The sequence below is a fragment of the Papilio machaon genome, chromosome 24 (genome assembly GCF_912999745.1).
Source record: "Papilio machaon chromosome 24, ilPapMach1.1, whole genome shotgun sequence".
NCBI classification, from domain to species: Eukaryota; Metazoa; Arthropoda; class Insecta; order Lepidoptera; family Papilionidae; genus Papilio; species Papilio machaon.
In genome coordinates, this window is record NC_060009.1 from 3840459 (window position 1) to 3856853 (window position 16395).

General features: G+C 34.8%; 1 protein-coding gene across 5 annotated transcripts in view; it reads left to right on the forward strand.

The window, feature by feature from the left end:
* The window catches only part of LOC106719070 (C-terminal-binding protein), a 77248-nt gene that overhangs the window by 47213 nt on the left and 13640 nt on the right, over window positions 1–16395 (forward strand). For all 5 annotated transcript variants that reach the window (XM_045684075.1, XM_045684074.1, XM_045684072.1 and 2 more), the window contains one exon: window positions 13038–13259. The gene's annotated coding sequence lies outside the window, so the exon portion shown is untranslated. The remainder of the gene's footprint in view (window positions 1–13037; window positions 13260–16395) is intronic.

Consider the following 16395-nt stretch of genomic DNA (forward strand, 5'->3'; position numbering starts at 1 on the left):
ATAGTCGTTTGTAATTACGATGAATGTGAGTGCAAATAAGATAGTTGTTGCATTTGTGAACGGTTTGCGATATACGATGTTTTAACTTTGTGCTCGCTCGCTTTTGTCCACGTGTTCCCTTCGAATTGCGCGAATCGTATTATCATTTTGAATTGTAAATGTTTATGAGGTAGCAGGTTAATAATACTTGCCTTTGAATGTATTTCATTGAGTTTGTGTATCACTAGTTCTGTTGATAGATTGTCGAGTAGACAAGTACATTTTTACATACTTTTCAAAACGTTTCTTGAGAATTTGGATTTGGTGGACAATATGCTTTTATTTACTAAACGAATTCTGTTGTACTAGGTACATTTTTACTGTTTTTTTGGTGACTACTTATTTTGGTTCAAAATACAAGAGTTATGAAGATTTAAATAACGTAAAAGTAACGGTGTTGCTAGGATCGAACCTGTGCGTTATAATGTTTATTCGAAATCTGTCGCAACTAGCAACAGTCATGCGCCCTCGACTTTTATATTTTGCTATTTTCGTTACTAGTTTCATAGAAAAATAACAAACATGATAATAATAGTCGGGAATATTATTTGTCCTTAGTATCTCAAACCAAATTTGTATTCCTGAAATAAATATAGTAGTTATTGATTGCGGTTGGTAAATACTGTCAAGATTTTTTATATAATACTAAAGACATAGTAAATCAGCAATAATTGTGTTTAATAGTTTAATTAAGTGTCCGTAACTTGAATTTGATGAGATTGCACGCGTGTATGGAATTAAATGCAAGCAATGCATATGTATTACTGCAATTATGCACTTTAAAGTGTACGTTGAATAGAAAATACGCATTTACCGATAGGTGTTGAGGTAATATTTTCTATCTCGTTTCCATATTTATCTTGATATAAATTTCCAGGTCATTAATGTAATTCGATAACTAGCGTGTAGTTTGAAGCGAGTGCGGTTGGTTATATTGCGTCATTTGAAATTAATATTACAGCATGTGATTAATTTCTTAATAAATATTACATTCTGATATTGTAAATAGATTTAATTGTAAAAGTTAAGTGTGCCTTAAAATATTCATGCATAGTTATTCATTAAGTATTTGATCAGACTACTTTCAAGTAATAAAAAAAAAACCAACGAAAGTTGGAGATAATAAAGAGCATATAATTCCCTTAAATGCCAGCAACGCATCGGTACCTCTGGTGTTGAGAGATATCCATGAGCGTCGGATCAATTAATGTTGACGATCCTCTGCTCGTTTGCCCAATCTAATATATAAAATTCTCGTGTCGCGGTGTTTGTGGTTAAACTCCTCCGAAACGGCTTGATTATCATGAAATTTTGTGAGCATATTGAGTAGGTCTGAGAATCGGCCAACATCTATTTTTCATACCTCCCCCCCCATTTAGATTTTTTTAACTGCGCGTGGACGGAGCCGCGGGCGATAGCTAGTAATCCTATAAAAAAAGAATTAGTTTCGTTATCATCACTACATTTAACATGTAATACTTAATTTAGATTGGTAAAGATTTGTCTTTGTCGCATACAGGGGGAAACCAGGAAAGCTTTATTAATTGTTTTTTTTTCAAGAATTGGCTTCGGGCGTTGTACGTGTCCAACAACTAATGGATGGTATTTTCCGGCTTGGCTTGTTACAGCTCGCCCTGAGGGCAGGCAGGATTGAGAATTTCATTTGGAAATGATATGAAACCTAAACGGTTACACTGTCTTTGAATTCAATTGTAGCTTCAGGGTGTTATTGAGCCAATACAGTATTTATTATTGTTATAAAAAATATAACAAAACAGAAGATAAACTATTCTACATCTACTATATTTAATGATGTAATATAAGTAGTTACAAAATGTGACATTATAAAGATTGGTGCTGCTTTACAAAAGGCAAATGACCCATTAAAAATCCATTTTCGATAATTGGTGTTCGTAGCCGTTTACGTCACTATGTTTAAGCAAATTGTGCGTTTGTTTAAATGCATGTAAGATATGTCAACTTCTGAGGATTTAGTGCAGGGATAGTGAACCAATGGCACACAAGCCATTGATGACACGATATTTTATTATGCACTACGAAAAAAGTGTGAAGTAGTTTTATATGAGGAGCGAACTTAAGTAAACCTTACACCAAGGAATGTTCCAAATAATCACAGTAAAAATTGTTTGATGGCACGTCTTTGAGTTTATTAAACATTTCTTTAGAAAAATGTTACCTATCCCTGACTAGTCTTTTCTTTAAGACATTTATGACACAATTATTTAGATTTAGATAGTCAATAAGGAAAACAGTATTTAAGGAAATATAATGTTTCACCTACTCGACGATAATTTCTTTGTACCAACGGCCTGTTTTTAATGTTTGCATACACGTTTCGTTGATCGTTATTTACTTTAATTTTGAGCCACACCTGCTGGTTTGTTGAAATGTATTAAATCAAGGTTATGTTTTCGTTTTACGTGTTGACTGTAACGTGGTAACCTCTTGTTATTATTTAATCGAGGTTTTTAAATGCGTCGTGTATGTTACTTATAAGTTATAAGGATTTTATTTTAATTTTGATTATCTTGAAGGTTAATATTTTGCATAATTATTTACAATTGACTTGCCCAACATTAATAATTTTTTATAGTTTACTAGCAGTCGCCGGCGACTCTGTCCGCGCGGAAAAAAGTATGAGTAGCCTAAGCGTTCTTCCAGACTGTGTTTTATATTTATGCCAAATTTCATCTAGATTCGTTAAGCAGTTCTGGAGATACCTTCAAACATGAATCCATCTATCTAAACATTCACATTTATAATATTAGTAGGATTTATGCATGAATCTTAAGGATCTGATAAAAACCGGAGGTAAAGCGAATAAATTTTATAAGGAACGGATGTTGCTTGTTCCTATCTGTTAGATTGATTATCTTGATTTAAAATTCAAGCTATCTTTTATTATATGTGATTACAGAACGTGCGTGAACGTTATAGTTACCAGCAATCTTGTAATTATATGTTGAAATACACAAGTTTATTGCTTAATTCGATCTATCAAATTGCGAGCTCTCATAATTACTATCTGATTAAAAATAAATACATGTATTTATTTAGTACATAGTAGTTTTAGGTATTCATGATACAATGTTTATTTGAACAATTAACAGCATTCACATTGGGTGCAAAATGTTTAGACTTAGTACGACCATCCGTTGGGTTTTTTGGAAGTAAAAATATTTTTTTTAATTAAAAACAAAAAAAACTCAATAAGTAGTTTGTGTGTTCTTTCAGTCTATGTTCTACATCTGTGCCAAATTTCATTAAGATCCGTTGAGCCGTTCTGGAGATACCTTCAAACAAACATCCATCCATCCATCTAAAAATTCTCATTTATAATATTAGTATGAAGTATGATACATTATCATCCCCTCTTCCTCTCTTTAAAGAAAATAGTGATAACTGATATCAGTATGGTTTTGCTCAGTTTCGGCAGTGAAAACTCACGGTAATATACGTGATATTACCGTGAGGTTTCACTGCGAGTAGACAGGTGTAAGTACGAAGCAAGAAGCGGAGAATGAAAACTTGCAAAGGTTTGATGCAAGTTGCCCGTCTTTGTCTAAGTTTGGGTTCTCGGCTGCCTCATTGCTGTATTTGAGTCGTTCATTATGTAAAGCTAGGGTTGCTAATTAACTTTTTGTATTTTTACATTATTCTTTATCATTTAATACGTGAAGCCAAAACATTATACATTTTTTAAAGAAATTGTTTCTTTTAAAATATATCTTTGACTATAATTTATGGTTGAATTTCGACCAATGGGTGACCACTAGTTTAATTAATTACACTATATATCAACAAACTGAACACGATAGTATCTGTTGATATTAAATTTAATAATGATTTCAGATGTATTCTTTGTTTAATAATTAAGGAAATAATTTTAAAATGCGATGATGTAGGAAGTAAAAGACCCCGCGTACTTTTTTCTAATACGAAAAAGCGGAAAGTGTACAAGAAAAAAAACACTCGTCGGATTTAACCCTTGCAAATGAGCGTGCGGTTTGAGTGAAATATGTGCAGTTTGCGACTGAGATTTTCCGCTGTGCAGAAAACAACTCTTAAATGCGAAATAGTTAAAAAGAGCATATAGGGGTTGTAGCAACCCTGCAAATGTATATCTGGAGGTTAGTCAAAAGGAAAGTTTTATTGCTCGTGAATTTCATTATAACTTTGCGTTCTGTATTTCTGGGAGTAAGGGAGCACGTCTACTCTTTAACGTCTTTCGTCTAATTGTTGTCGTCTTATTTGTAAGATGGTATACTGCATTGCGCAATAAACAGGTGACGTACCTGATTTAATCTATGTAAGTACTTTCATTTTACGTTGTTCATTGACCTACTGGTACATATTGTGTTTATAGTAAATAAAAAAAAATACTCTTAATTTCGTTACTACACAAAAATGGAATAGTACTACATTATTACTATACGTAGAGTAAAAATTTTAACGAGTAAACTAAGTTTAGAAAGTCTGTTTTGTTACGTTGTGCCAATTGCCTAACTTTTATGTATTTTTAATTTTATTTTGAAATTAAACTTTCTGTTGAGCGCGCTTGTTTCATATAACTAGTACGTACAAATTATATTTCAGTTTGGGATGAAGTTTAAATTGATAAATGAATGTGGGAGCGCTATGGTAGTAACGTATTGTAGCAGTTTTTACTAAAATGATGTTAATGAGTACTAAGTCAATGTTGCTAATCATCGAAAATATGAAGAAATGTGTAGAATCGTCAGAGTTATGACCAATTATAACTCAAATGTATTTGATCCCGATAAATTAATATTTTGTACACATTTCTGGTCATATTTGTATTATCAAGGTTAAAAAGTTTTATTTTAAGTAAGCTAACATTGTTTAGCTAAGTATATATTGTAACATGGCAAAGTTAGCTTACAGATTATGACACGTAACAAGTTCTCGACGGGAAAGTTGGCTCTCGGGGATTCCCCTTCCCCTCCGTCCCCTCTCCGTTCCCTCCCTCACTCTCACAACGTTCGTATGTAACGCGCCACAGGGTTACGTTCTCAGCTTTTAGTTTAGATATAAATTTAAGACTTTTGAAGTCGTTCCGAGACTTTAGGTGACTTTAAGTGCCTATGAACTTGCAACAAATAAATGTTTTCGACGTTCTTTAAAGAAATATAACTAGTACATTATATAATTTGTATGTATGACATGATTGTAAAATAAACTAATGTTTTTTGAGCAATGGATTCGCTAGTGTAAACGGACTTTAATACGAAATCATTGCAAAAATAGTCGCGAAGGGAATGCCTAATGACCCCACTGTGAATAGCTTGTCCCCTACTTTTAAAGTCCTGGAGTAAACAAAAAACGTCGGCGTACTTCCTGTCAATGAGGAGCTCGTGCTTTGAGAGGGACCATTGTTTAGCAACTCTATGGGATTGTTTCTTTTGCATAATGTCGTCTCTTGTTCGTTTTGTTTACATTCTAATTGATGTTGTTTGATGACGTTTCGTCTAGTGTTGTTATATTTTTTTAAATGCTTCGTCAGTTTTTGGATACAGTCTTGTTAAATAAAATATTTAAAATAACTGTTCCCGTGACTAAAAGTAGCCTATGTGTTGTTCCAGGCTATGTTCTACCTCTATGTCAGATTTCATCGAGATCTTTGCAGCTGTTCTGAAGATACCTTCATATAAATATCCATCCATCCATCTAAACATTCACGTTTATAATATAAGTAAGATTAACTGCCTTTGTTAACATTTTTTTAATTAGTCATTGGTTTTGTCTCTTAACGTTTAATATTATCTGCATAGATATTATTACTTACTGCTACTGCTCGTTTTACTTTCTTGTATAACAAAAATATATTATCTATTTTTTCTTAAGAATGAGTGAACGAGAGATAACCACTTGTGTTTATGTGCTTCTGCAATGGAAACCCACGGTAACAATGCTCGGATGTTTAATGGCATAGTTTAATCTAGTCTATAGTTAACTCACTGGAAAGCGATGCGGAGGCCAAAGCAAACTGTTATGTCTGGAGCTCTGAATCGTAAAGTAATTACGTTGAATATCTTGTGTAGGGTTGGTACACACGAATTGAATGAAACAAAGAGTGAAATTATATGTGAACCGTTAGACTACTATGTTTAGTTTTGCCCTAAAGTATTTTGATATTTAAAATCTCGATGCATCGTTTCTTTTAAAAATGCAGTCTCGGGTAACTTTCCTTTTTACTAAGCCTAACTAACTTTTTATTTAAGTATTCGTAAAAAAAGCTAACAATAAGGTAGGTGTTTCGACAATGGTAATCCTCGGTTCTAAACTGTTCATGCAACCGGCTTGAATTCAATATACAATTGAAATTGATCTTATCTGTGGAATTTTTATTTATTTTCCTCTTTATCTCTAAAATCAACAAATAAGAAGAGAACAAAGTTGTAGTGATCAGTCAATTTATCTATAAGTCGTGAAAGTGGCCACCCTGCTTGTAGAAAGTTTAGTCAACTTGCTGTTCGGAGTGTGGACGTCGAGAACTTTACTGTTGCTAGATGAATATGCAAATTGTATTATACTTTATAGTTTGTGCTGGATTTGTACAGACTTGTCATGTTTTTTAACATACATACATATATATGGAATAACGAAATATCGATTATGTGTAAAAATAATATTGGTATAATAAAAATCAAAGGATCAATATATAATCTTCCCATTTAAGAATGTTTCTTTTATTTTAAATAAATATGAAAAGTGTTTTTTTTTTTCAATATTGTAACACCTTGTCTAACCTTTTACACTATCCAAGGAGAATAATTAAAGGAAGCATTCTAATAATGTATGTTACGTGATACTGAATTGAAATATAGTATTTGAAGTCCCTATAAAATAGTCCATTAAATGACTGTTGCTCGGTGCCGCGGTGTAGAATGTAATCGTTTTACCATCGCAGCACCTTGTACCGTAATTAACCTGCTTTCTAACCCCCCCACAGTGCAGCGGCACGGACAATCGATATCGATGACGATTGCTTATCGTACGATCGCATATCGACATATTGCGTGATAAGAACCTCCCTTAATACTTTAACTATCCCATTTAATGTACTTTAATGCTATTTAAACTGTCATTTAGTGTATATTTAGGTGTTATCCAATAATAATAGAATAAAGAATTGTTTTTTTTTTCTCTTGCCAAAGAAAGCCTGCCATTGACAGTTTTTTTCTAAATAGACAGTATTTATACGGAAAGTACGACATTTAACAAATAGTTAAACAATATGTAGGAAAATACATTGTTTATTTTCTGTCATTAAGTACGGGAAACCTCACTACGTTTAAATAAAGCGTATAGAAACCAAACTAATTGAAACTGGCTTCAGTATTGTAGCGATTCGGACGTATGTGGTAATCCAGAGTAGTAGACCGCTGGAACCGAGCCATCTGATCACCACGAAGTCTGAGTACTCTACCTATAACATTTTAGTATAGGAAAAACTATAAGGTACACTGCAAATTAACTAAATTCGTGGTCTATGTAATATGAGAACACGATTTATTGCACCTTTCACAGAACTTGTTCATTTTATTCTTGCCAATATATGCTTTATTCAATTTAAAACCCACCAATATTGTTTTTTTTTTGTGTTTCGTAAGTAAAAAATGTGTTAGTGCCTACCCTAAATGATACCGTAACGCCTATTGTCTCGCGGTGAAAGGGAATTAAACGGTACGCGCGACATGACAATGAGGGGGGGTAAGGGGAGGGGAGGTAAAAATGTGTTCATGTCACAGTCTATGTCATTTGGGAAATTGGTAGAAAGTTTGTTGACATTTACGTACGGTAAACGTAATATGAAGGCATGATTGTAATCTTTTATGTTTGGAGGTTCACTTCAGTTTCCGTATAATTTAAAGCTATAGTTAATAATTATTGTGTACACAATTTAAATGCGTGTAATAATATATAGTATTACATCTTAATATTAATAAAAAATGGTGGAAAAGCATAGCGCACTTCATTTAGTGAAGTATATGCGCTGTTATACTTTTAATACATAAAAATTTGAGAGAAAAAGAGATTTTTGTCTCAGAAATCAACAGTTAATAAAATGTTTTAATTAATTTTCAGTTCATATTTGTCAACAATTTAATAAATAAACTTATTGGTGCACTTCTTAATTGAGTGCTAAGGGAGTCTCTTAGTGTAAGTTTGTCGTACCAATTCTACATTACTGTAGACCATTAACTATATTGTACTCTTATCGGTGTCCTATTTACAAGATAAAGCATACTTAACGTAGATCAATACTAAAGGCAATTGAAAGATAACTCTGCTAGCCCTTCGTTAGGAATCGATAGCTCAACGACCCTCAGCTAGCTTCGCTCCCGATGACTCAGTGCATCTAGTTGATGTAATGATAAGAGTGCGTTACTTAGAGGTAATTGAACGTGCCCACAGCGCAGTAGATAGGGCTGTCACCACTTTTAAAAGTTGTTTTAAGGTGATATAACGTAATTGGAGATAGTACCTACACAATACTTAAGATGAAGTGAAGAGTTTATACTTTTTCTAAAGTTTATTTCAGTAAATCGAAGCACGTGTCTTTAGTTTTCTTTTGATTTAGAACATTTTAATTCATCCGACAAGCAAGTAATCAGTTGGTATAGACTTGCGGTGTGCGCCCGCCTAGCGCGGCAGCCGCGCCCCGCCGGATGCGATCAATGGCCCTTTCAATTAAAAGTTTCTCCCGGAGCCCGCTTGCAGGCCGCGCCGCGACGCTTTTGTTCCAACAACTTGCTACTCTCTATTTTTTATAAAACCCCTCCCCGACTTAATACATTAAAGAGACCGTCCGACTTTGTTTGAGGTAGACGGTTTATGTAGGTTAAATGTTTTCTAGCGGAATGTAAATCAAGTTGCACCCATTGTTTTAAGTTGCTTTAAAAAGATATTGGAATGACAATTTGTGAAGTACTGTGTTTTCATGCTTTCAGACTTTCGTAATTTGTATGTTTAGTAATAATGAACACACATTTTAGTTTTCTTTCCCTTCCCACCATTACTTATTAAGAAAGGATGGGAAAGGAAAGTGATTTTGGCGGAAGAGGGGACACACAGGAAGGGGAAATATCCTCTTTCTGTGCGTCCCCTTCTCCGTTGATTTAAAGGTAGGCGTATCTAAAAGGTAGGCGCAAAGGTATCTGCGTTTGCGGATTTCTATGGGCAACGGTAGTCTCGCTATTTCGGCGAACTATCAACGCTAGCAAAGCCAGTAAATGCTAGTATTTTTAATTTGACTAACAGTTATGTCAAACAAAAAGACCCTACCCATTTGTTATTTTGTTTTTAAATTCTTTAAAAGTAGTTGTCTGCAAAAACACCTTTGAAGATGGAGATAGTCTATTTAGTATTAGATCGTTTGACACTCAGTGGTTCCATAAATCATCGTACATATGACACGTCGTTTGTTGACTTACGTCTTAACGACGTGTAAAATCACCTGCCATCGTCCGATACACATTTCACAGTAGAAATACATTAATGTTTGATGGAATCTTCTATTTAACGTCTTGCAAATGTGATATAAAATATGTTTTGTAGTACGTTTGTTCATTTTGAGTACTCTCTTACGTATTAGAAGATTTTAATTATTATTTCAACGTAGAAAAGTAATAAACAGAATATTGAAATTTTTAGAACATTAAAAAAATCATTTTCTGTACTAAATTCTTGAGTCATATAAAACGCACAAGTCTGAATTATTACAAAATATTTAAATATATACTCTCGCAGTTTCGTTATAAAAATCTAAATGTTTTTTAGCCATTTAGAATATTTTAAAATAAAATGACCAAGCAATCTGTATAAATTATGTAAATAACGTTTGCTGTCGTAAAACAAGTCGTCCTTGATATTCATTCATCACATGAAAACTTGTCTGCAGCGAGCAATGAATAACAAACGCAGCAATAAATTCGAATGCATTACTGTACCGTGTACATTTTTATAATAATTTATATGTTTTAACGTTATATGAGCAAATATTATGCAATATTTAGTTTTATTGTTGAGCTGCTTTGATTTTATTTACATCGATAAATGTTTTAAAATATTTAACTGATTGACAAATGATTTTTCTTTTCAATATTTGTAATATATTTCTTTGTCATGAAATCGAATGTTTTGTCCATCATAGTCCAGTTATTAATTAACAGACGAAGTCAAAAACTAGAACAAACATAAATAACATAATGTATTATATTATGTTATAAATAGAATATATCAAAAATCCGATATCAGTCTAGGTTTTTCCAGTACTTTGAAAAGTGTACTGTCAACTCAGTATACGATTTAGGCGTGGTATTTTGTTTTAAGTATATTCTAAACACGTTCACTGCCGCCGATATTCGCCCTTCGTGGTCAGTTTTCTACTCGAACATTTTAGTAGCGCTGAACGTGTTAAAGATCTAGTGAATAATATTGTCTGATATATTAGGTCCTTACATATGAAATTGGCGTTTTTCGTACTGGCCACTTTAATCACGAATTTCTCCTCTTTGGTAAGGAATTCCAAATTCAAATTTGTACAGCTATAGACTCATGTATTTGTGGTTCGATGACCGACATTCATTTGTTTTTTTTCTTCTGTTTTTTTCTGTTTGCGTCACTCATTTTACAAAATGGAAAACTTAAAATATCGCATTATTTACGAGTACGAGCTCCGCCGTGGCACTAGTGCTGCGGAAACGACTCGAAGGGTGAATGATGTGTACGGCGGTCGTGTTGCAAAAGAAAACACAGTTCGTTTTTGGTTCCAACGTTTTCGTTCTGGAAATTTCGATCTGCAGAACAAGCCCCGTGGACGGCCTGAGACTCAAGTTGATAATGAAGAGTTGAAGGCTATTGTGGAAGCGGATCCATCGCAAACCACGTCCGAGTTAGCTGCAGGCTGCGATGTTAGTGATAAAACTGTTTTAATTCACTTGAAGCAAATTGGGAAGATTAAAAAGCTTGAAAGGTGGGTACCTCACGAATTGACTGAAGCAAACCGGCAAACGCGCGTCGACTGTTGCGTTACATTACTAAACCGGCACAATAATGAAGGTATTTTAAACCGAATCATTACCTGTGATGAAAAATGGGTTCTTTACGATAATCGGAAGCGCTCAGCGCAATGGTTGGATCCTGGCCAGCCAGCCAAATCCTGCCCCAAGCGAAAATTAACCCCAAAAAAGTTACTTGTAAGCGTTTGGTGGACTAGTGCCGGTATTGTTCATTACAGTTTTCTCAAATCTGGCCAGACTATTACAGCTGATGTCTATTATCAGCAATTGCAAACCATGTTGGAAAAGCTAGCGGCTAAACAACCTAGGCTGGTCAATCGCTCCACGCCACTGCTGCTTCACGACAACGCTAGAACACACACTGCGCAACAGACGGCTACTAAATTAGAAGAGCTTCAATTGGAAAGTCTAAGACATCCTCCGTACTCCCCGGACCTTGCTCCAACAGATTACCATTTTTTTCGAAATTTGGATAACTTCTTGCAAGGGAAAAAATTCAACTCCGATGGGGCAGTCCAAATCGCCTCCAAATATTTTATTGATTCCCGTCCGACTGGTTTTTTTAGTAAAGGGATCAATGAACTACCTATGAGATGGCAAAAGTGCATAGAAAATAATGGTTCATACTTTGATTAATTAAATATATTATATTAAAAAATATTCGACTTTTTGTTCCTCCCATACAAAACGCCAATTTCATATGTAAGGACCTAATATCTATATCCCAGTAAATACCACACTGATAAAGAACAATATTGATATTAGCTATACTAGATTGGATAAATATTACAAGAAGCCCCCTCCGTTCATTCCAACTACAAAGAACAATGTGCGACGACCGTCGGCTATAAAGCAACATTGTCGCGTCCATACAACTCTTTATGGACCGTAAAATATTATTCGGAGCTCCCGTACGGCCGTAACCTAGACTATAAAAATATTTCGCCGCCGGTGCTCGTAAATTGCGAGATGCTCTCAAAACTTGCGATATCAACGAATCAACACTTAATGTGTTTCGAAGATGCGATGCAAACTCATTTACGACTAGCTTGAACACATTAAATGCATCTAAAAGTTGATAGGTCGATGACGAATCTTCATCTAGTCAACTGCGGAAATCATTGGGTTTGATATAAAAATATATCTACACAAAATCTTACATTGTATCTTTAATCATTTTTAAATTTTACTATAGTATTGTTATAAATGCGAATTTATGAATGGATGGATGGATGGATGTTTGTTAGAAGGTATCTGCAGAACGGCACAACAGATCCCGATGAAATTTGGAATAGATGTAGAACATAGTCTGGAAGAACACATAGACTATAATTTTTTTTATACCGCGCAGGCGGAGCCGCGGTCTACAGATATTTATAATTTACAAAAGATAAGTGTTTTATTTGTTTTCTTTAAAACAAATGCCATTACAGTTTTAGTACTTTTTTTTAAAAACAAAATTGTAAAGAAGCTTGTCACTGGGGAGAAATTGTCTTTGTTGCGTAATTCGGGAAAAGTTTTCGTCTCGTAAAGAATGTCCAACTCAACCTTCAACTGACATTGTACGAGATCATGCACCTAAACATATACTTTTTTATGTTTTCTAATGCTAGAAAATTTAGTAATAATTTGAATTAAGTTAAAATTTAATTTGTGGATTGAAAACATTGTTATTATGTTGTATGTTAATGAAAAATTACTACTATTTTTTTATTAACTGGGACCGGATGAGACGATTGAGAAATATTCGGAGGACTACAAGTGTTGCTAACTTTTTATTTTCACGTGTAATTTCCGTCTTGCATGTAGCAGGCGTGGAGTTGAACATTTCCCGACGTATTCCAAATTGATAACTAAGATATTACCTGTTTTATCTCTTGAATTTACATTCGTTTGTAATTTGTTATTAAAGTTTATATTTGTTTGTTGCAGGTGTCGTAGTGGCGTAGTGTTGTGTTGTTTGGTGCAGTGTGTGTGCGTGTGGAGCTATTGCGTGCTAGTGCGCGTGTAGTGCGTGTCGTATAGTGCGCGGTGCGGTGCGCGGGCAGCGAGGCAACGGTGCGGCGGCGGTGGCGCCCACCACAGCGTCAAGTCAATGCCGGTGCGCCGATGGACCGGTGATCGCGCCCTGACTACGTCACAACAGCAGCGCTGGTGAGTTCATACACATAATACAAACCACACGCTTGTACAAATAGACCCAACGAAAAGAGTTACATCTTTTCCAGAACAGATATAACTCTTTACGTTGGGAAGAAAAATGAAACCAATGCGTCTGTTACTGCGACTGCCGTAACAATAGTGCAAAAACATATCGTCATCCAATAACAGATATCGTGTTTTCGTACGTATGTTTCGTTTGGCAGTGCAAACTGACGGGTACATTAGTGCAAACTGACGGGTACATTAGACGCAAGCGTGCATGTCAGATCAATTGTAATTTTTATTATTACATGTGTCAAAAATGTTTAGTAACGACGCGCGGTAAAGAACTAATTTATTGGTAGTACTTTTGAATTATGGCCGTAAACATGCAAGATAGCCTCAGAAATCCTCCAAATGAGAAAGTCGAACACTCAGCTGCTTTTTTAGTCTAGACTCTTTATTTCACTCCTATTAACTTAAACTAAGTTTTCAGAACATAATGTAACATGGGTATTATACATGTTAAATTAATTCAGAATAATAAGGTTCGTCGGTTTTAGCAGCCTTGAACTTTGCAAAGCCAAATGTAGGGCGGTAAATGTTTGGCCCGCCGACCGAGAACGGTTTATGGCCCTGCGGCATAAGTATCACCCTTATTCTTAATTCACAGGGTGTGAGGAAGGTCGGGGTATATACGGAACATGAAACTTTTCTTCGAGGCTTGATTGAAACTTTGTTGTTCAATAATAAGTTGAGTTCGTTCGTAAACTTGAGATTTTTGAAGTGGTGATAGTTTTACAGAGCGTTGGAGCTTCAGGACTCCGTCACTCGTAATTACCAGTTACGATTTCGATCCCTAACATGTACTAATGTACTTTTCGATATATACGTATATGTACATTGTTATGTACATTTATCCGACGTTTTTATTGTTAAAGAAATCATCTTAATGTAAACCAACACATATCCGCGAAGAAATCGCAACAATGTGTATGAAGTCAAACAACCCGCATGTGACAAGCAAAGTTGAGTAGGACTTAGTCACCCTCTAGAGGTAGGCTTCGAACCCCTCGGTCGTATATGAGATGTCGACCATAGTGTAACTGGAGATATTTTTAAAGAATGCAATCCTGCTATTTGCATCGGCTCGACATTGAACGATATTGAATAAATTTTACCATATCGTCGTATGCCTTACATTGTTATGTTATGCAAAGTACGAATCTGTGATAACGGTTACATACATTGCATAAATCTTTATTATCGATTTTAAATTAACATCTTTTTTGCAATAAAGTTATGACATCTTCAGGAAGTGCAAAAGAAGTTTTACTGTTTATAGTAAGAACGCAAGGTCTTCTAGTTTTTGCGACGGTAAAACATTCTGACACAATTTTTCGTACTGGTCGCATCTCTCGTTGAAATGTCTAGGTCATATAAATCACGTTGTTCTAATAAAAATAAACTGTACGCGAAGTTATCGTTTCTTATTTCGTTATCCCTCTCCTTTTGTTTGTAACAATAGTGTAAAGAATGTTTTGTGCAGATGTGGGCAGTGAAATACAACGGTTATAATAGATTAGCTTTGTTAGAATAAGAAGTTTCCATATTATTGCGTTTTAATTACAATACAAAAATAAAAACAAACTTATACATGGTTGTTTGTTTTCACGCTGACTGAATTTAAAATAAAAAGATGGCAAGAGGTTTTGCTTTATATTTTTATGAAATAGAAGTTTGTTACATATTTTGATGCAGTTTAAATTTCTAGTATATTCTTCGTTTTAATTGTAGGATCTTAAAATGTGACATTCGGCTTTTTCACGACAAAATAACAAAGATTAAGTAAAAAAGATGTGCTCCGTTATTAATTAATGTTTCTTTTTGAACTGCAACCAGGACTAACAATTGTGCCGATATTATTCCCTAATTGCAGCCACTGTTGCCAAGATGTGTGCCCATTGTGCCGCTGCCAAAACTGCCATAACTGTGTGTTAACTATTTACGTAATACCTACTTTATGTTCTCAAATGTAGGTTATATTTCAAATGTACAAAGAGGTTTATGATGTTCCTTTTTTTTAAAGATATCTATCTAATATTGTAGTGTTGGTATGACGTATTCCATTCGAAGAAGTTTTGGGTCACACTTCTGGTTGATTTAGTAAATTTCTTACGAGAGTAAACCTAACGTTCTAGCTGAGTTATCTATCTATGTGAACTAAACACCTGAGATTGACACCGTTTGTGTTTAGTTTAAATGTCTTGCCTATACACATTTGTAACATTATATTCAACGTGAAAAAGAAACTTCTATTGTAAAAGATCCTTTTTACTTTAATTAGTACGTAAAATACCTATTATTGAATAACCTATTTTGCCATTTTCTTAAGTATTGTTTGAATGGAAAATTGGATGCGGTTTGTCATCTGGCATATCTTATTTCTTAATTTATGTGTAGTATTATGAACATGTTATATAACGTTTACATATAAGAAAGTGACACGCTAGGTATATAACTCACGCATCGTTCACGTGTAAGTGCACGGTTCGGTTGAAGGTCGCCCGCGGCTGCCAGCGAGATAACGAGCAACGCTATACGAATGCCCCATTTTCTATGTGTCGTGGACTTAAACGTAGCCATCCGAGGCTCGAGCTTACCTTAGAGGTGACAAGGCCTTAGTCAACCACGCTGGCCCAATGTGAATTTATTGATATTGCTTACATATTTTAAACTTTATCCTGGATCATGGTTAGCTGAGAGCGAATCACTTAATACGGTCACTAGTAACATAATTAATGGTAACAACTAATGTAAGACTTTAAAAGAATTCAACTATCATTCAAGTCTCCGAGCGTTGTTGATTAAGTGTGCCTTTCAACCACTGCGCTTATGGGCTTTTAGTATCTCTTTGTGTGTGATATATTTAGAAATGATGGCAACACATTAAGCCGGCTATATCGTGTGGGTGCGATAACGTGCATTGCACAAGTGTATCGAGCGCACGCCGCGGCACTGTAATTGTAAACAATTGTGGATAATGGGCCATTGAGCGGCTCGCGTCTTGCGTAACCACACGATAGTTCCGGCCCGCGACTAGTGTGACACGTGTACGAACATATGCCTGTTTAATATACTAAATTAG